Raw genomic sequence first — 20,735 nt, 5'->3', positions numbered from 1 at the left:
ACTAACAACATAGTCTGAGAATAGGTAATGCAAAAATTGGCATAAGTATAATGAAAAAGAGACACGTCCTCTGTTTTACAAAGAAATTACATCACACCGATCTCAGTAACTGATTTTCATGACAGAAAATCCATGAGGTTATAGAAAATCTGAATGATGTAATTAACCAATTTGACCTAAAACACATTATGTCCAAGTGCACATAGAACATTTCCCATAATTGATCAAATAAGGGCATAAAGTAAACCGCAGTAAACTTCAAGGATTTTAAACGACGCTGAGTAACTTTTCTGACCACAATTGTCTTGTTTGAAATAAAATAATATAATTAGAAAATCTCCAATACATGGAAATGAAGCATTATACCAAAAAAAAAATCATCAAAAAACCATGGGTCTATAAAGAAATGAAGTGAAAATTAGAAAAGCATTTTAACTAAATGTAAATGAAAATATGTATCAAAACCTGCAATTAGAGCCACGTTTAAAGGAAGACTTAGAACATTAAATGAAAATAGAAAAAAAAAGCCCAGGCTCATAGCGGTCTTTTGAGCATCACCTCGTGAAGTTAGAAAAATAATAGCAAGTAAACTCAGTGAAAGTAGAAATGAGCAAATAGTAATGAGAAGAAATTAATAAAATAGAAACAAACTCAAAACAGGGAATATTTAAAAAGCAAGAGTTTGTTATTTTAAAATACTGGTAAAATGTATAACACCCAGGCAAAACTTATGCAGTAATGAAAATAAATATATTATTGCTAAATGCAACATAGGTGAATCTCACCAATATTGAGCCAAGACAAAAGCAAAAAAACCAAAACAAAACAAAAAAACAGCCAGACCAAAAGAACACATACTGTGTGCTTCTAATAATACAAGACTATATATAGTATTAAAAGCAAAACTAACAGTTACCTTTGGAGACGCGATTGGAGAAGATGCCAAGAGGGGACTTTTGGGATGCTGGAAGTTTCTATTTCTTGAAAAAAGACTAGTCCCGTGGGTGTGTTTACCCTGTGATAAGTCACTGACCTGTGTACTTATGATCTGTGTGCTTTTCTGCACGTTACACAGCAGTAAGATTTTGCCGATAAGAGACACGAGTTATCAGAAGAGAGTTGCTTGACAAAATCAATGCCCCCCAAAGGAAATGAGAACAAACCTCTTTCTCCCATACTCTTTCTAGCTGCCTGGGATGTGGACAAGATGCCTGGAGATTCAGAAACCATTTGTGATCATAAAGACAAAAGCCACAGAGGACATCAGCCTCGGACAGCCGAACACCTACACCTTCTATGAGAAAAATAAGCCACTTGTCTACTGGAGCCATTCTTACCTGAAGCTGACTGCCACTTCAGCTATGGTTTAAGGACTCAAAACACTTTTTTAAGTAGGCTCCACGCATAGAGCTTGGCTGCGGGCTTTGAACTCACGACCCTGAGATCAAGATCTGAGCTGAGATCAAGAGTCCAATGCTCAACCCACTGAGCCACCCAGGCACCCTTCAAATTTTTTTTTTTTTTTTTTTTTTTAGAGTCGAAAAAGAAGTACACAATTTCAACATAGAGAGAGCAGGTGGGAGCAAATACCAAAAATTAATCCCGTCGGAAACACAGAAACAAGAATACATAGAAAACATTTTAAAATAAAACCAGTGAGACCAGCAAATCTCAAAGCTTTGCTTATTTATTTTAGACAAAAACGAGAGAGCAAAACTAAACCGTATTGAGGAACAAAAGAAGCACTACTCATACAGCATAGGTTTAAAAAAATAAATTGTAAGAATTGTGCGGCAAGGACAGAAAAGAGGGAGCGTCCTCGGAGTCCCTAACTTACAGCACCCACTGTTTGAACCTCATCCGTACCTGACAGTACTCGACTTAAGGAATTGGGATTATTGCTTTTATGCCAGCAAACCCCAAGAGTGGAAAAGGAGGCCCACCCGATCTGCAGGTGACGCAGGGGGACCACACATTTCAATTGTGGGTTTGTTGCCCATGGTTTAAACGGAGAGCCACCTGGGGGCCAGCGACGGAACAACAGGGGCTGCTGCCGGCCGTCGTGGGGGGATCTGGGGAGACCCAGTGGTGTGGCCTCCAGCCTAGAGCTTTAGCCAAAAGAGAACCCTCGGTCCTCCCTCCTCCTGTTCCGTGGCCACCGCGTCTCCCAGCTGCAGTGGAAGGGGTACCCGGGGAACGCCCACCCTGGAGTGGTGAAGGGCACCCACGGAGTAAGAGGGAAGAACTAAGAGTCAGCGCAAAGAAATCCGCCCAGGATTCCTGCAGGTGTTTTGAGCCTGGTTTCAAGGGGGAGAGAGATTGTTGATGGGAAGTTAGGGGGGGTGTGGTCCACGTGGGGTCACCATTAACAGGTATGCAAGGCAACGGCCAGTTCCCCTGGGCAGATCGAGTAACCTCAAAGTGTGCTGTCAGGGAGGTTAGGGTGCTTGCGGGGAAGGGGAGAGTAGAGAGAGAGCGTTGAAGGAAAGGGGAGGCACAGGGAAACCCCCCCGTGTCCCTTGTCCCGTAAGCTTATCCTCTCCTTCCCAAGCCCCTCTCCTCTGTCTGGAGTCTCTCACTGCAGGTGTGCCCTAGGAGTGCCGGGCCCACCCACTCTCAGCCTCCAGAGCCCTTTTTGGACCTCAGTGACCCCTTTTTCAAACGTCTGCTTAATTTCTTCCTGTCCGCGTCCCACTGTTACCCCACCTTCAACATGCCCACACTCACAACCACAGACTCACCTTTCAATCTCCCACATTCCCTCCTCCTCTCCTGAAACGTCACCGGCCTTCAAGTTCTTCCAGTCTTTGCCTCACAAAGCCTCTCCAGAAGAACTTCTCAGTGACCAGTGCACACATTCTCAGGGCCTGTCTCTTATTACCCATCCAAGAGGGCGAGTTCTGAGCTCAAACTCCACCTCCTGCTTGGTGAGACAGTGACTGGGAGCTAAAAGGTTGGCGGAACATGTTGGTTTCGATCGGTCATACGTGCCTGTTTCTGCCTTATTAACTGTACTATGTCAACCTTATTTAAAAGCTGCAGACATTTGTGGAGAGCTGTGGGGCATCGATAAATGAAATGTTTAAGATGTTTTAGGGATTCAGACTTTATCTTTCCTGTTCTTTGCCATCCCACAGCCCTTTCCCCAGGCCAGGCTTTCATTTCCTCACATTGAGATGACAGCAGTAATTTCCAGATAGGTCCTTTGATCTCTACACTTTAAGATTTATCTTTTTTATACACTGTTTTGCTCATGTCCTTATTAGAGCTTTCATTTTTCTTTTCAATTGCCCCTTGATCTTATATTTGGTTATATGTTATGCTTTTCTTAAATTTTTTTTTTAACGTTTATTTATTTTTGATACAGAGAGAGACACAGCATGAACAGGGGAGGGGCAGAGAGAGAGGGAGACACAGAATCGGAAGCAAGCTCCAGGCTCTGAGCCATCAGCCCAGAGCCCGACGCGGGGCTCGAACTCGCGGACTGCAAGATCGTGACCTGGGCTGAAGTCGGACGCTCAACCGACTGAGCCACCCAGGCGCCCCTGTTATGCTTTTCTTAAACTTTTAAACCATACAGGCCTGGTGGAGACAGAGCAGAGTCTACAATATCCTGTTTTGGTCATATGATTGGAGGTGGGTGGGGGCTTTCGCACGGTGCAGTTTCCAGAAGCCTAGCTGCAATCAGAGAACCACTCAGGGATCCAGCCTGCTGACCCATGCATTCTGTCCTCCTATTCTGTGTTCTGAGAAACTCCCCTTCCCCCCGCACACACACATACTCCCCCGCGCACACACACATCTTCTGGCCCAGGTGGGCAGAAGCACACTGAACCAACACATATGAAGATCCACGTGGAGGAAAAATGGCTGAGCTGAGATACTCTAAGGAGACGGGGACACTGGGTAAAATCAGAAGACTCGGAGGCTGAGAGACCAGAGCTCAGACAGCAAAAGGGGTGCAAAGGCCAGAACTGTGGGTGTACAGAGAAGGAATAGTGTCCAGGGGGTCCTGGACCCAATAGTGGCTAATTTGAAAGTTTGTTGACATGGAATAGAACTTGGAACTATGAAGAACTAGGGAGCTAGGGAACATATTAGAACTGTGTAGGAAAGGGTGAGGGAGATAATCCACCATATGTAAAAGCCCTGTAAAGGGTTCAAGAGAGGGGCGCCTGGGTGGCTCAGTTGGTTAAGCATCCGACTTCGGCTCAGGTTCTGATCTCACGGTTTGTGAGTTCGAGCCCTGCATTGGGCTCTGTGCTGATGGCTCAGAGCCTGGAGCCTGCTTTGGATTCTGTGTCTCCTTCTCTCTCTGCCCCTCCCCCAACTTGTGTGCTCTGTCTGTCTCTCAAAAATAAATGTAAAAAAAATTTTTTTAATAAAATAAAGGGTTCAAGAGACATGTAGTACAGGTAAAATGAAAAGAAAATCATATCTGTCTGCATACATAATAAACCACTCAGAACCAAAGAAAAGAGGAAATGTTAAAAAATGCCAGAGAAAGACACATTGATTTCAGAGGCACGAGACTGAGAGCAAACTTCTTGCTAGAAACGATGGAAAGCAAAAGACAAGGTCTACAACAGAATAATTTCTTACTTAGAATTCTGTACTCGGTGAGAATACTCCACAAAATGAAGGAAGAATGAAGGCAAAAGTAAGAGAATTTATAAAGGGAAGTCCTTAGCAGGAACCAAATGTCTCATGAAGGAAACAAAATTATAAAAGGAAAATGATCTTAGAAGAAAACACAGAAATACAGGAAGGAAAATGTAAACACTAGCTATGTGGGCAAATATAAATGAATACAGACAATATCAAGAAATGATATTGATAATTATAGGATTTAAAATATATTTAGAATTACAATGCTTGAAAATAATGCAAGAGGAGGGAGCAATTAAGGTGTTCTAAGATATTAGTATTATTAAGTAAAGGGTCTAAGTACTAATTTGTCTTAGACTACAGTAAATCAGAGACGAATGTTGTAATCCATAATGTAACTATCAAAAATTGCAACACAGAGAGAGAAGGACAGTGAGAGAGAGGAAGAGAAAGAGATAGAGAGGCTAAAAGGAAAGTGAAATAAAAATACTTGATTCAAGGGGCACCTGGGTGGCTCAGTCAGTTGGGTGGCCGACTTCAGCTCAGGTCATGATCTCGCAGTCCGTGGGTTCAAGCCCTGCATCGGGCTCTGTGCTGACAGCTTGGAGCCTGGAGCCCGTTTCGGATTCTGTGTACCCGCCTCTCTCTGCCCCTACCCCATTCGTGCTCTGTCTCTCAAAAATAAATACATGTTTTAAAAAAAAAAACTTGATTCAAAATGAAGGCAGAAGAGAATTACCACATCTTGATAAAGAGCATCTACAAAAAAGCCCGGTTGACATCATAGTTAGTGGATAAAGATTGAATGCTCTTCCCTTTAGATTAGGTCCAATGTATCAACTATACTAGCTCTTATCCAACATAGAACTGAAAGTTCTAACCATTGCAGTAAGGCAAGAAAAATAAATAAAAGACGTACATAATGGAAATGAAGAAATAAACTATCTCACAGATGACATGATTATTTCTGTAGAAAATCCTAAGGAATCTACAAAAAAAAAAAAAGAAAAACTCCTGAAATTAATAAGTGTGTTCACCATAGCCATGACACAATATCAACACACAAAAATTAACCAATATTGATATAACAATAAATATGTGGAAACCAAAATTAAAAACAATACCACTTATAATCACTCAAAATAAAATGTTTAAGGATACAATAAGCAAAATATGTACAGATTATGGATGCTGAAAATTACAAAATTCCAATGAAGTCAAAGAAAATGCAAATTGTAGAGACATATGTGGATGATGTTCATGGATTGGAAGACTCAATATCGTAAAAACGTTTCAGTTTCCCCCAGTAGGCTTAATAAAATTTTTATCAAAATCCTAGTAAGGCATTTTGTAAATGTAGACAAGCTTATTGTAAAATTTATAGGGAAAAGCACAGGCCCAAGTATATCTAAACTAATCTTGACATGGAAGAATACTAGGAGGAATAATTCTATATCAAGCCTTACTCTATAGCTACAGTAATCAAAACAGTGTGGTATTGGTGGAGGGATAGATAATACTACCATTAAAAATAGTGAGATGTCGTCACCATCTTCATGGCAGTAAATTTAATAAATTATATGAAATATACAACTTCTTTGAAAGACAGAACTTCCCAAAATTGACACAAGAAGAAATAGAAAATTGAAAAGCCCTATATATATTTTATTTTTAAAAATTATGGTAAATTATACATAAAACTCCTAGAAGATAACATAAGAAACAATCTAGATGACTTGGGTTTGGCGGTGACTTTTTAGATGCAGCACCAAAGGCACGATCCATGAAAGAAATAATTGATAGTCCAGACTTCATTACAATAAAAACCTTCTGTTATGCAAAAGACACTGTCAACAGAATTAGAAGACAAGCCACAGACTCAGAGAAAATATTTGCAAAGCCATATCTAATAAACGACTGTTATCCAAAATATACAAAACCCCTTAAAACTCAACAATAAGACCAACAGCCTAATTAAAAACCTGGCAAAAGATTTGAACACGTACCTCACCAAAGAAGATATGCAGGTGGCAGATAGTATATGAAAAGGTGTTCAAAATATCATGTCATTAGGAAATTGCAAACTAAAACAATATACCACTGCAAACCTGTTAGAATGGCCAAAATCCAAAATACCGACACCACCAAATGCTGGCAGGGCTGCGAAGCAACAGTAACTCCCATTTATTGCTGGTAGGAATGCAAAATGGTGTGGCCACTTTGGAATGTAGTTTGGCATATTGTTACAAAATTAAACATATCCTTACCATATGATGTAGCAATTACAATTCTTTGTGTGTGTGTGTGTGTGTGTGTGTGTGTGTGTGTGTGTTTAACTCAAATGAATTATAAATTTATGTCAGCACGAAAACCTGCACGTGGATGTTTACAGCAGCTTTATTCATATTTGCTGAAACTTGGAAACAACCAAATGTCCTTTAGTGGATGAATGGATAAATAAAAAGCAGTTTACATGCAGGCAGTGGAATCTTCTTTGGGGATCTTCTTTGGGGAAATATCTGTTCCAGTCCTTTGCCAGTTTTTTAGTTGAGTTGTATTGTTGTTTTGGGGTTGTATGAATTCTTTATATATTCTGAATATTAATTTCTTACCATATATATGATTTTCAAATATTTACTCCAATTACATGGGGTGTCGTTTCACTCTTGATAGTGGCCTTTGATGCCCCAAAGTTTTTTATTTTGATGTAATTTATTTTACCTAATTTTTCTTTTGTTCCCTACACATTTAATATCATATTTTTAATGTTTACTTATTTATTTTGAGAAAGAGAGTGAGAGAACAGGGGAGGGGCAGAGAGGGGGGAGAGAAAGAGAGAGAGAGAGACAGACAGAGAGAGAGAGAGAGAGATTGAGAATCCCAAGCAGGCTACACACTCAGCACAGATCCTGAGGCCTGATCTCACGGTAGTAAGCCAAAATCAAGATTGAGCCACCCAGGCGCCCCTAATGTCATATTTTAAAAAAGAAGCCGAATCTAAGGTCATGAAGATTTTCCTTTAGGTTTTATTCTAAGGATTTTTATAGTTTTAGATATTAAATTTAAGTCTCTGAGCCATTTAATTTTTGTATATGTGTAATGTAAGGTTCCAACTTCATTCTTTTGCATGTGGATATCCAGTTTTCCTGGACAGCACCATTTGTTGAAAAGACTTTCCTCTCCCCCCACTTAATGGCCTTGGCACCCTTACTGAAAATCAGTTGACTCTATGTGAACATTTATTTCGGGGCTCTCTATTGCATTACATTTGTCTGTGTGTCTGTCTTCATGCCAATAACACAGTGCTTTGATTACTGTAGGTTTATAGTAAGTTTTTAAGGAAGTATTCGAATTTGTTGTTTTTCAAGACTCTTTTCCTATTCTGGATCCCTTGAAATTCCCATATGAATTTTAGGATGGGTTTTTCCATTTCTTGAAGAAAATGTCATTGGGATTTTGATAGGGGTTGCATTGAACCTGTAGACTGGTTTAGGCAGTTTTTTCTTCTTAAAAATATTAAGCTTTCTTATATTTAGCATCATGTCATCTGAAAATAGTGAAACTTGTCCTTCCTTGCTGATTTGGATGTCTTTTATTTCTTTTTCTTGTCTGATGGCTGTGGCTAGGACTTCTAGTACTGTGTTAAATAGCAGTGGTGAGAGTGGACATCCTTGTTTTGTTCCTGATCTTAGGGAGAAAGCTCTCAGTTTTTATATTAGCTGTGGGTTTTCCACAAATGGCCTTTATTATGTTCAGGTATGTTCACTCTAAAACTACTTTGTTGAGGGTTTTTATCATGAATGGATGCTGTACTTTGCCAAATGCTTTTTCTGCATCTGTTGAGATAATCTTATGGTTCTTATCCTTTATTTTATTAATGTGGTGTATCACATTACACCAATTGATTTGTGAATATTGAATCACCCTGGCAACCCGGGGATAAATCCCACTTGATCATGGTGAATGATTTTTTTTTTTTTTAATGCGTTGTTGGATTCAGTCTGTTAGTATTTATTTTATTGAGAATTTTTGCATCCATGTTCATCTGGGACATTGGCCTGTAATTCTCTTTTTCGGTAGCTCTATCCCAGCCAAACCCACCAACCTTTAAAACTCCAGTCTCCAAGCCCTGCTGGTTATAAGAACTCACAAAATTCAACCCCTCTCACCTTCCAAGCTGATGGCTTTGGGAAAACATTCTCCTTGTGTCTTCCCCTGTGTGCTCCTCTCTCTCTCACCCTTCTCTGCAACCATGGCTTCCACCCCCACACAGCACTCACAATCCCTTTCTGCCCCCAAATACATCTCCAACCTTCTGACTTCTTCAATGTGGCCTCTTCTCTCCTTTTAGTTGTAGAGTTTGTTCTGTCAGTCTTCAGGATGATTTCTGGGGTGTTTTCAGGGCTCTAAATACTCTTTAAATATATATTCAATCGGTCCTTCTGGTTTTCTCTCTGCCTTCACATTCAATTACTACCAGTATTCAGAAATACTACCAATTTATAAATGTTTGGGGCTCTTATCCAGGATAAGTAGGCTGCTTCTCAGTTTTTCTTATCATGTGTTGAGGAAACTCCATTCTCTGATCTAGGATTAGGGTTTGGGTTAGGTTCAGGGAACATTCCTGGTATTTTGCAGCTCGGAGAACTCTCCAGAGGATTAGGGTTACTGACAGGGTTTCATTTGAGATTAGGGTTAAGGATTAGGGGTCATCATTAATGTCAGAGTTAGAGTCAAGTTATGTGCCTGGTATTTGGCAGTTCAGAGACCCCTCCAGGGAATCAAACCCCAGACTTCTGCCGGTGTGGGAATAGACACGGCAGCCACCTACCCAGCCGAGTCAAGGAGGGGATTTGGGGCTTTCATGACTATGCCAACACATCCTTTTTCTCTCTTTCTTTTTTCATTCGTCCGTTTAGTTTTAAAGCCAGTATAGTTAGCATGCAGTGTTGTATTAGCTTCAAGCGTACAATACGGGGACCCAACAGGTGCATACATCACACAGTGCTCATCACGAGATGAGTACTTTTAATCCCCTTCACCTATTTCAACCTCCCCCACCCGCCTCCCCTCTGTTAGCCGTAGGTTTGTTCTCTGTAGTTAAGAGTCTGGTGGGGCACCTGGGGGCTCGGTCGGTTGAGCGTCCAACTTCAGCTCAGGTCATGATCTCGTGGTTCGTGACTTGAAGCCCCACGTCGGGCTCTCTGCTGTCAGCACGGAGCCTGCTTCGGATTCTCTGTCCCCTTCTCTTTGCCTCTTGCCTGCTTGTGCTCTTTCAAAAACAAATAACGTGTTTTTTTTTTAAAGAGTGAGGGTTTTTTTTTTTTTTTTTTTTTTTGGATTGTCTTTTTTTCCCTTTGTTTTGTTTCTTCGATTCCACATATGAGTGAAATCTTATGGGGCTTGCCTTTCTCTGACTGGCTTATTTCACTTAGAATTATACTCTCTAGATCCATCCATGTTGTTGCAAATGGCAAGATTTCATTCTTTTTATGGCTAAATAATATTCTCGTGTGTGTGTGTGTGTGTGTACATACCACGTCTTCTTTATTCATTTATTGACAGATGCTTGGGCTGCTTCCCTAATTTGGCTATTGCAAATAATGCTGCAATAAACATAGGAGTGTATCTGTCTTTGTGAATTAGTGTTTTTGTATTTTTTGGGTAAATACCTGGAGGTGGAATTGCTGGGTCGTAGGGTAGTTCTATTTTTAATTGTCTGAGGAACCTCCATACCTGCTTCCCACAGTCGCTGCACTTGCTTGCATTCCCACCAACTGAGCACATCCTCGCCAATGCTTGTTTCTTGTGTTTTTTTTAACTTTTTAATGTTTATGTATTTTTGAAAGAGAGACAGAGCACGAGTGGGGGAGGGGCAGAGAGAGGAGACACACAAGCCGAAACGGGCTCCAGGCTCTGAGCTGTCAGCACAGAGCCCGATGTGGGGCTCAAACTCACGAACTGTGAGATCGTGACCTGGGCTGAAGTCAGATGCTTAACCAACTGAGCCACCCAGGCACCCTTGTATTTTTGATTTTAGCCATTCTGACAAGGGTGAGATATCATTATGGTTTTGATTTGTATTTTCCTGATGATGAGTGATGTTGAGCGTCTTTTCATGTGTCTGTTGACCATCTGTGTGTCTTTGGAGAAATGTCTGTTCATGTCTTCTGCCCTTTTTTTATTATTTAAAAAATTGTTTCCTCATGGTAAGGAACCATAAGAGGAAACAATCTTTTTATGTCTATCTTCAAACCCAGTTTCAGAAACACTACCAATTCTTAAATGTTTGGGGTCTTCTCCTGGATAATTAGGCTGCTTCTCATCTGCTCTTATCATGCGTTCAGGAAGTCACCTTCTTCAGATCTATGGTTAGGGTTACGGTTAAGGTTAGTGTATGTGCCTGGTGTTTTGCAGTGTAGAGACCTCCTCATAGGATCAGTGTTGGGTTTAGTGTTAGGGATAGGCTTAGGGTTAAACTTAGGTATTAGGGGTTAGGATTTAGGGTCAGGCTTAGTGTTGGAGTTAGGTTCAGGATAAGTGTCAGGGTATGTACCTAGTATTTTGCAGTTTAAAGTCCTCTCCAGATAATAAAACCCCTGACTTCTCTTGGGGTTAGGGTTAGGGTTAGGATTATGGTTAGAGGTCAGCGATTTGTGGTTAGGGTTAGGATTAGTGTGGTTAGGGTGAGGGAATGTGTCTGGTATATTGCAGTTCAGAGACCTCTCCGATGAATAAAACCCAAGACTTCAGCTAAGGTTAGGGGTTGGAGTTAGGGTGAGGTCTAGGGTTATGGTTAGGGTAAGGATTATCTATGAAGCTAAATTCACAAGAAGTGAGATTGCTGAAGGTTACATGCCATCCGCATGAATGTTTCCCAATGGAAATATTTTGCACCACCTCTGATGTCATTTTCAAATTAACGAAAATTGTTAGAAATTCTCATATAATCTTTAGATGTAACTGCTAATCGATAGGAAGTCTACAGGACAAAGAAATAGGTTCAGCACCACCACAGGGTGATAACCAGCGTCCATCCTGGGAGACGACCTGCTTTCATCAACAAATAAATTGCAAAAACTAAAGAAGTAAAGGAAGAGGAGACATACAGACCCAAAGAGGCTTAACCACTTTCAAGATATGGGTGATGAATATTTAGATATTGAGGTTGGAGTTTGGCGGGACTGTTGCTTTTCACTGTAAATATTTTGTATTGAATTTGAGAACATAGAATCTGTGATAAGAGACAAAACATACACAGAAAAGTCCCTGCAACTAGACAGAAAGAAGGAAAGAAAGAAAGAAAGAAAGAAAGAGGAAGGAAGGAAGGAAAGAAAAAAGAAAAGAAAGAAAAAGAAGGAAAGAAAAGAAAAAAGAATAGAAAGGGAAGAAAGGAAGGAAGAAAGGATGGATGCCAGACAAGATAAAGGGACGGCACAGTGGGGGTGAGATGTGGGAACACTGGGAGAACATGTGGGAGAACATTCTGGGAGGACAGGGAGACTAGTCCTCTCTGACAGGAGGCAGGAGGCAGCGAAGGAGGAAAATAGAAGATGTCGTGCAGGGTTATTGAGGTTCACCTGTCACGGTTCCTCCGTTCACCCCGCCCCTCTTCCTGGCCCCTGATGCTAGATGCGCTCTGCCCTCGGGGACCCGGCCATCATGCCCCAGAGCCGAGCCAGAAGGGCAGCATCGCGCTTTCTCACATGTCCCTCCTTCCTGGACAAGGACGGTGAAAGGACAGATGAGAACGGAGCCCAGTTGAGGCCGAGCAGGGGCACAGGCTGCCCGGTGCGGGTCTCTGCCTGTAGCTCCGAGCTCTAGCTGCATTCTTTTCATCAGACCTCGTTCTAGGATCTTCCACCGAGTTCTCAACCTTATTCATTATTTGTCTGCTGGTTCTGGTCCCCGCTCTGTCCCAATGACCCAAACTTCGAAGTCACCCCTCCCAGAATAGTGTCACTCAGTCACACAACAGAGATCCCCCATCAGTTGGCGTGATGGAGGGGAGATTGTCATCCCTCAACACAACCAAGATTGTCACACCTGCTGCAGGACATTCATATTGTTAAACGTTTTGTGACTTCCTGACACCAGGAATTTCACTCTGTTGCCTTTATTCCCATTAACCGCCATCCTCACACACACACACACACACACACACACACACACACACACAGGAGCCATGTTGCTTCAGCCTCTCTCTCTCTCTTCTCTGTCCCCTCTCACGATGCTCCCTCGTTCTCCATTCACTTCGGTTGTTACCAGAAACTAAGCATTCTTCCTATTTTATGCGGGATACTGTTCTTCTGACCATTTGTGTTTGAACGGCACAAAGCAAGGGCAGAGACCTTGAGTGACCGTTGACGGGTCAGTTCTTTGCCATAATCTCTTTGCCAGCGGTTGGCGGTGGGTAGAGATTGCGTCTCTGGTGACAGGATTCAAGCCTCACCAATGCTCTCGAGAAGAAGTGTCTGTGCTCCGTTTTCCGGTGGCAGTAAAACAGCATCAGCCTCTCTTTGTCCTTGTGGGTGTTGGTTTCTGTCCTCAGGACTCCAGGAAATGTCCCCTACAGCTTCTCTATGACCTGTTGATCCTTAAATCCCAAGGGATTTTCCGAGCGATCGATCGTGGTTGTCAAACCCTGTGATGCTTTGACCTTTTCTGTTTTGCCTGGGCTGCCTGGAGAGGCCCCTGTTGAAGGTCGTTGACCTCAGGCCATTCTCCATTGTCCGTTTGGAGCCCCCGGGGTTCAGGGAGCAGAGGAGGTAGGTACTTGTCTGCACACCTCCGTCTGCTTCTCCAAGCCCCTCCAAAATCTGGCCTGTTTTGAGTTCCCATCCTATGATCAACCAATTCCTAGAAGAGTAATCTGAGAATATCCAACGCATATCCCTGCACCACCCAACTTGGAGTCATAAAATAAGCTGGTCGGAGGCCGGCATGTGCCACAAGGTCTTGGGTTTCAATGGGTTTCCCCATTACTTATGTTTTTCAAGTAAATACCCCCAAAAAATCATCCTTTAAAGTTAGTCAACATAAGCTCGATTCACAGTTCTAAATTCTGAGTGTTCTATAAAGGAAAATGTACTCGTGATCTGTTGTAATTATACTGAATCATGCTTCATAGAATTTTATTTCTGAGCTATTGTGGATATAATAGGTTTAAATGGCTATATAATAGCTAATAAGTAATTTCCTTTTTTAAAGTTTTTTTTAATGTTTATGTTTGAGAGAGAGAGAGAGAGATAGAGCATGAGTAGGGGAGGGGCAGAGAGAGAGAGGGAGACACAGAATTGGAAGCAGGCTCCAGGCTCTGAGCTGTCAGCAGAGCCCCATGCGGGGCTTGAACTCGTCAACTGCGAGATCATGACCCGAGCCAAAGTCAGACGCTCAACCAATTGAGCCACCCAGGCGCCCCGAAAATTTATTTTTGAAAGAGAGCACCAGCGGGGGGAGAGGCAGAGAGGAGGAGACACAGAATCCAAACCAGGCTCCAGGCTCTGAGCCATCAGCATAGGGCCCGACATGGGGCTCGAACTCACAGACCGTGAGATCATGACCTGAGCAGAAGTCAGACGCTTAGCCGACTGAGCCACCCAGGCGCCCCAATAATTTTCTTTTTTATTGTTTTTCCCCACTTCATCATTTTAATGTGTTGTATTCTTGTGTCTAACTTATTACTGTTTAAGTTTCTTTTACAAAGTAATGAATGTTTTGTTTTGTTTCTTTTTTTTTTTTTTTTTAATTTTTTTTTTTCAACGTTTTTTATTTATTTTTGGGACAGAGAGAGACAGAGCATGAACGGGGGAGGGGCAGAGAGAGAGGGAGACACAGAATCGGAAACAGGCTCCAGGCTCCGAGCCATCAGCCCAGAGCCTGACGCGGGGCTCGAACTCACGGACCGCGAGATCGTGACCTGGCTGAAGTCGGACGCTCAACCGACTGCGCCACCCAGGCGCCCCTGTTTTGTTTTGTTTCTAATTGTGGTAAAATGTGACATAAAAGTTACCACTTAGCCCTGTTTTAGTGTATGATTTGGTGGTATTAAGTATTTTCGTTCTGGCGCCCCCGTCTGTGCACGTTTTTCATCTTCTACAACTGAAACTTTGCACCCGTTAAACGAAACTCTCCCCCCACCCCCCGGACCCTGGCGACCACCACTCTTTCCGCCTCCAGGATTTTGACCACTCTTGGTACCTCATATAAACGGAAACATACAGCATTTGTTCTTTGTGACGGGCTCACTTCACTTAGCATGCCTTGTCCTCAAGGCTCATCTACGTTGTGTCATTTGTCAGCATTCCCTTCCTTTTTAAGGCTGACTGGTACTCCGTTGTGTGTACAGATCTCATTCGGCGTATCTGTTCATCTCCCAGCGGACGCTCGGATTGCCCTCACCTTTGGCTGTTGGAAAGGAGTCTGCTCTGAATATGAGTGTGCACGTAACCGTGTGAGTCCCTTTCAAGTCTTTGGGGTCATATGCCCGGAAGAGGGATCGCCGGATCCGGTGGGAATTCAGCCTACTTTGAATTTTTTTGAGGAACCGCCGTACTGTCTTCCATAGCGGCTACACCCTTTGACATTCCCACCAGCGGAGTACAAGGCTTTCAGGGTCTCCACATCCTTGCCAGCACTTTCATTTTCTCGTATTAACAGTAGCCATCTCAACGGGTGTGAGATGGTATCTCACCTGATTTTGATTCGCTTCTCCCTAATGATCTGTGATGTTGACTGTTGCCATCTGTACGTCTTTCTGGAAGAAACGAATGTCTGCTGAGGCCCTTCATTCATTTTAAAGTCAGGCTGTTTGCTTTGGTTGTTGGGGAGTTTTAGGAGCTCTTCGTATAATCCAGATATTAACCCCTTATTAGAGGTACAGTTTGTGAATATTCTGTCCCGTTCTGTGGACCGCCTTTCCACTCTCTTCATGGTGCCGTTTGATGCAGACGTTTTACATCTTGATGTAGGTCTGATTTGCCCATTGTTTTCTTTTGTATCTTGTGCTTTTGGTCTCACATCCAAGAAATCATTGCCAAGTCAAGCGACATGCATTTACCCCCTATATTTTCTTGTAAAAGTTGGATAGTTTTAGCTCTTACATTTTGGTATTGACCCGTTCTGAGTTAATTTTTATACATGGTGTAAAGCGGGGTGCCCGGGAGGCTTGGTCGGTTGGGCGACCAACTTCAGCTCAGGTCACGATCTCATGGTCTGTGGGTTCGAGCCCCGCGTCGGGCTCTGTGCTGTCAGCTCGGAGCCTGGAGCCTGCTTCGGATTCTGTGTCTCCCTCTCTCTCTGCCCCTCCCCTGCTGGTGCTCTTTCTCTCTAAGTAGACATTAAAAAAAAAAAAAGAAAGCATGGGACTCTTGATCTCAGCTCAGGTCTTGATCTCAGGGTCATGAGTTCAAGTCCCGCCTTGGGCTCCACACTGGGCCCAGTTCCTCCTGGAACTGCTCCAGCACCGCCTGGGGCTCCAGGCCTGAGAAATACTTCTCCTCACGATGCCCTAAGGCCACCTGAGAGGAGGGGAGAGAGGTGAATCGGCCCGGGGCCCCTCGGCCAACAAGGGCACCGCCCCTCCAAGTCGGTCCTCCCCGGGACCCAGGCATCTGCCTCCAACCGTGACGGGCTGGCATCCGCCGCGGAACTCTGTGAAGGTGCTCTGCTTACGGGCCCACTGGGAGTGGAGCAAGGAGACCACTGTGTCCTTCTCTGTCCCGTCCTTGGAGACGGGCGGGGGCCTCCGCGTGGTGCGTGGGCCATTAGGGACCCAGCTATACCCGTCCGGCTGCGAGCACGGGAGCCACTCGGGAACCCAGGCTGGCGAGCCACGCGTTCGCTTCCCCGTCTTCTACGGCCCAGGAGCCCCTGGGGTCTGACCACAGCGGGTTACCTGGCCCAGGTGGGCAGAAGCATGCTGACCGGTGCACGTGAAGATACACACGGTGACAAAGTGGCAGAGCTGAGCCCCGGAGTCTAAGGAGACGGGGAACACGGTGACACGAAAGACAAGTGAGGCTTCGAGCGCGGGACACGAGAGACCTCGGTGAAAGGTACCTGGAGACACAGAGAAGAGCCGTCTGTGCTCATGGCCCCTGGAGTCCACGGCTCCCGCATGGCGTGTACTCAGATGTTTACGCCCCCGAGAGGAACGTGTCTGGTTCCAGAAGCAGCCCCGAGTGCGTGAGGGCAGGGAAGGCTGTACGGGAGGGCGAGGCAGAAGGGGCGGGAGCGTCGGGAGGGATCGCTGGGATTTCTGGAAGCTCCTGAGGGGCTCCCTGGGATCCTCAGGGAAGCCGGGGGTGGGGAGGGTGGGCTATGACGTTGTGAGAGGGCGCGGCTTCCTGACACGCAGGTCGGCAGGGAGGGTCTGTGCTCACCCCCCATCCGGGGCTCCCTGTAGCCCGGTCTCCGTGATCTCTCCGCACCAGGCCCGCACCTTTGGGTCCCCCTCACCGGCTGATGAGTCCCCACAGCCCGAGGGCGTCTGGCCACAGAGAGAAGAGGCCGCCATCAGCCAGGCCAGGCCGTCAGGAGGGCCGAGGGAGCGGAGCGGTGGGTCAGGCAAGCCGTGGGCCTCAGGAGAATGTCGTCCACGTGGCCCCACTCCCGGTGCTCACCGCCCGAGGACCCCCCCGGACACACCAGGGTGAGCTGCGTCAGAGGGCAGGGAGGTCGGGGTCAGATTCCGGGTCGGTGGGCCTGCTCAGGCCCCTCGAAGGAGAAGACCGACTCAGGTGCGTGGCCGACCAGGGAGAGGCCTTCGTGGAGGACAGGGTCAGCCAGCGACCCTTGGGACTTCCCTCTTTGCCCGTGGCTCTCCATCCCAGACCAGAAATCCCCCATGTGGAGACAAGACTCTCCCGGGCCAGGAAGTTGATGTCCGTGGTGTGGCGCGAGGGGATCAGGAGCTGATTGGGGAAGAAAGAAGCGGGGCCGTTAGCCGGGACCCCAGGACCCTCCGCGGGGAGAGGAAATTCAAGGGCCGGGGATAGAGAAGAAGGGACAGGACGGGCCTCCCTGAAAATCACAGACTCCCCTGGGATTGGGTCCAGTCGGGCTAAGATCGGGGAAAAGCGAGGTGCGGGGCCGTCTTCCCGAGGCCTCCCGAGGTCAGGGGTTTTAGAAGTTCACCCGTGTGCACGGTCTCATGTAATTTTTAAGAATTCCGGGAACGCTCGTCTCACGCCACGAAAGTTCACGTTTCCCACGCACAGAACTATACCTCTTGCCTCTGTCTCTGCTCCAGGAAAGTATCTCTGCTCCCGCCAGAAGCCAATCTCACCTTCTCTACGGCCTTCCCTGGGATGTCACTCCTGCAGTCTGTCCCTCTCCCTCTCTCTTCTTCACCCTCCCCTGCCCTTCTCCTCCCTCCTCCTCCCCTTCCCTCTCTCTGTCTCCCTTTCCTTCCCCAGTCCTTCCCCCTCCCTTCCCCCCCCCGTTCCCCTTCCCCGCTTTCCCCCCTCCTTCCCTTCCCTCCCCTTCCTTCTTCTCTCCTTCCCCTCCCTCCTTCCCCCTCCCTCCCCTTCTTTCCCCTCCCCCATCTCCCTCTCTCCCCAATCCCTCCCCTCCCCTCTCCTCCCTCTCCGTCTCTCCCTCCCTCCTTCCCTTTCTCCATCCTCTGTCTACCTCCTCTCCCTTCTGCCTCTCTCTCTCTCTCACACACACACACACACACACACACTTAATCCTGGACACCCTGAGAGAAAGCCCTGACCTCCCCCTCTCCCCCCCCCCCCCTTTCCAGCAGCTTCCGATTCTCACTTCCCTCCCACAGCGAGTGGTCTTACAAGACTCAGCCTGTACCGCCTGCCCTTCCCCTGGGATGCGGTGCATCGGCCGTGGCCTCCGTGCTGACCGCCCGCAGGCGGCGCCTCCGTCCTTTCGTTGGCTTCGCAGCAGCATCGAACACGGGTGACCACGCCTCCCTCTTGAAACGCTCTCTCCTCTTGGCTGCCGTGACATCGTGCCTTCGCTCTCCCTCCCGCCCCAGTGGGCGTCCCTTCCTTGCTCCTTTTCTTACCTCACTCCTTCCTCTCGATTTACAAGGGCCGAAGCTTGATTCTTCCGTGCACCGAGCAGCACGGCTTCCCGTCATCTGTTCTCACCTCCCTTTCCTCCCACCTGACACTGCGGTCACCCACACCCTACCCCTCGGTCGCCCCTAATGTCAGCCGCGGGTGACGCATCCCACCGCCCCCCGCAGACGTCTCTCACTGGAACGCCCAGCCCTCGTCCTCCCCTGGCAACCTCCTGGCTCCAAATTTCCCCAACGCCTTTGTAAAACGCTTTCCCCAGCCCCGGGCGTGGTGGTTCTGTAACACGCTGTGCGCATGCACGTAAGCTAAGATCGCTACTGACCTCACCTACCACGAGCTCAGACTCCACAGAGATGCTTCCTGAGTGCCGTACTCAGGAGAGATGCCGAAATGGCTTGCAGGTACGGTGCGGGCCGGGCAGGGTCCTCACTGTGGCCACAGAGGTCACCTCGGCCATCACGGGTCCCCGCAGCAGGTGTGACTGTAGCTGGGACAGCTGGAAATGGGAGCCGCGGACCCAGGTCTTGGCCAGCAGCCAGGCCACGCGGGGACCGGAGGGCAGGAACAGTGGGGGCGGGGGCATCCGTGGCGCGGTGGCTGAAGCCAGAACAGGAGAGAGAGTGGGGGGCTCGGGGCCTGTGCGTCGGAGCCCCTCAAGGAGATCCGTGTCTGTGAAAGACTCGCTGGGCGACGGTGGGCAAGAGTCTCGGTGGGGCTGGAGCGTCAGCATGACCAGAGGGGCCGCCACACCCTGCTGTCTTAAGACGACGTTCGGCTTGACCCCATCCGGCAGGGAGAAGTCGGCTTCAGACAGAGATCCAGCCTGCGGGGTGGGGAGCAGGGACAGGTCAAGGGCTTGGGGTCGGTTCCGGACCGCCTTTATTTCATTGGCAACGTGCTTCCTTCCTCTCCCCTCCCACACCCCTCCCTTTCCCCACAGCCAAAGCCCCCCGGACGCAAGGTTTCCACGCCCAGTGTCCCCCCCCCCCCCATCAGAGTTGGAGCCCCCTGAAGTGAACGTCCTGGTTTTCCGCCACACCGTCTGCCCCCACAACCAAAGTCCTCCCTATCACCAACCCCCTCCAGGTTTTAGCCAAACTTACCACAAAATAGTTCCTTTATGGGGCGCCGGGGGGCTCAGTCGGTTAAGCGTCTGACTTCGGCTCAGGTCATGATCTCAAGGTTCGTGGGTTCGAGCCCCACGTCAGGCTCTGTGCTGACGGCTCAGAGCCTGGAGTCTGCTTCGGATTCTGTGTCTCCGTCTCTCTCTGCTTACCCCCCACCCACACTCTGTCTCTGTCTCAAAAATAAACATTAAAAGAATTCTTAAAAAATAGTTCCTTTTTCCTCCCCTCCAAAAAGCTCCACAGCTCCAGCTCTCTCCAGGGCTTTGTTCGGTCTCCCTTTCCCTCCGGCTTTTCCTGAAGCCGGAGACGCATCTAACGAAGGAAGAAGACGGGAAAGAAAAGAAAGGGATGCCAGGGGCGGACGTTAGCTCCCCGCTTCTTGACCAGCGGGACTTTCGTCCCCCGCCCGCCCCAGAGGATGTTCGGCAGCGTCTGGAGTCATTTGGGGTCGTCGAGCCGGGGCTGCAGTGAGTGCCCGGACCCTGCAACGAACAGGACACCCCCGCGGCCTCGGAGAAACCCTGAGTGCAGATGGAGGAGGGCATACGGAGGCTGGTGGGCGAACCGAGGGACGGGCGGCGGCTCGGGTCTGTGGGTGAGCACAGGGAGGGCACCGGGACTCGGCCTCCGGCTGGGGGTTCGGCTCTTCCCACCCCGGAGGCCCCAGCAGCCGCGACGGGAGGCTGGTGCCGCCTCAGGAGCGTGGGGTTTGCGCCCTTGAGGAGCCGGTACCCAAAGAAGGCGTCCTCCTTCCCTGAACTTCGAACCGGCTCTAAAGACACCCCTCCGGAAGCCTGCGGGGAGCCCCGAGCTCCTGATCCGCTAGCGTACCCCCTCCCTCCGGCCTCCCCGTCTTCTTTCAGAGCCCTGGGTTGGAAAGGTGCGCACAGGTCTGGGGACTTTGCGGCAACTGACCAGCCAGAGGAGTCCCTGCGCGCAGGGATACTCTTTTGAAGGC

At 47.3% G+C, this 20,735-nt stretch overlaps 2 long non-coding RNA genes across 7 annotated transcripts in view; one reads left to right on the top strand and one right to left on the bottom strand.

Moving 5' to 3' along the window:
* Positions 1-20,735, top strand: part of LOC132688426 (uncharacterized) — an 87,232-nt gene that overhangs the window by 57,352 nt on the left and 9,145 nt on the right. For 4 of the 6 annotated variants that reach the window (XR_013552131.2, XR_013552130.2, XR_013552129.2 and 1 more), the window contains exon 3: positions 18,389-18,525. The exons of 1 other annotated variant lie outside the window; for it this stretch is intronic. This is a non-coding gene — a long non-coding RNA (uncharacterized LOC132688426). Of the gene's footprint in view, positions 1-1,187; positions 8,476-18,388; positions 18,526-20,735 lie in introns of those variants that run through there. One more of the 6 variants, XR_013552127.2, reaches the window with a different exon arrangement.
* Positions 15,961-19,572, bottom strand: LOC132688427 (uncharacterized). Its single transcript, XR_009614525.3, has 3 exons — positions 18,982-19,572; positions 16,992-17,522; positions 15,961-16,668 (listed from the first exon to the last, which is right to left on the bottom strand). It is a non-coding gene; the product is annotated as an uncharacterized LOC132688427 (long non-coding RNA).

This window comes from Panthera onca, chromosome E1, assembly GCF_046562875.1.
Source record: "Panthera onca isolate mPanOnc1 chromosome E1, mPanOnc1 haplotype 2, whole genome shotgun sequence".
Taxonomy (NCBI): domain Eukaryota; kingdom Metazoa; phylum Chordata; class Mammalia; order Carnivora; family Felidae; genus Panthera; species Panthera onca.
The sequence above is the reverse complement of the archived record's forward strand: the minus strand, read 5'-3'. Positions and strand labels throughout refer to the sequence as shown.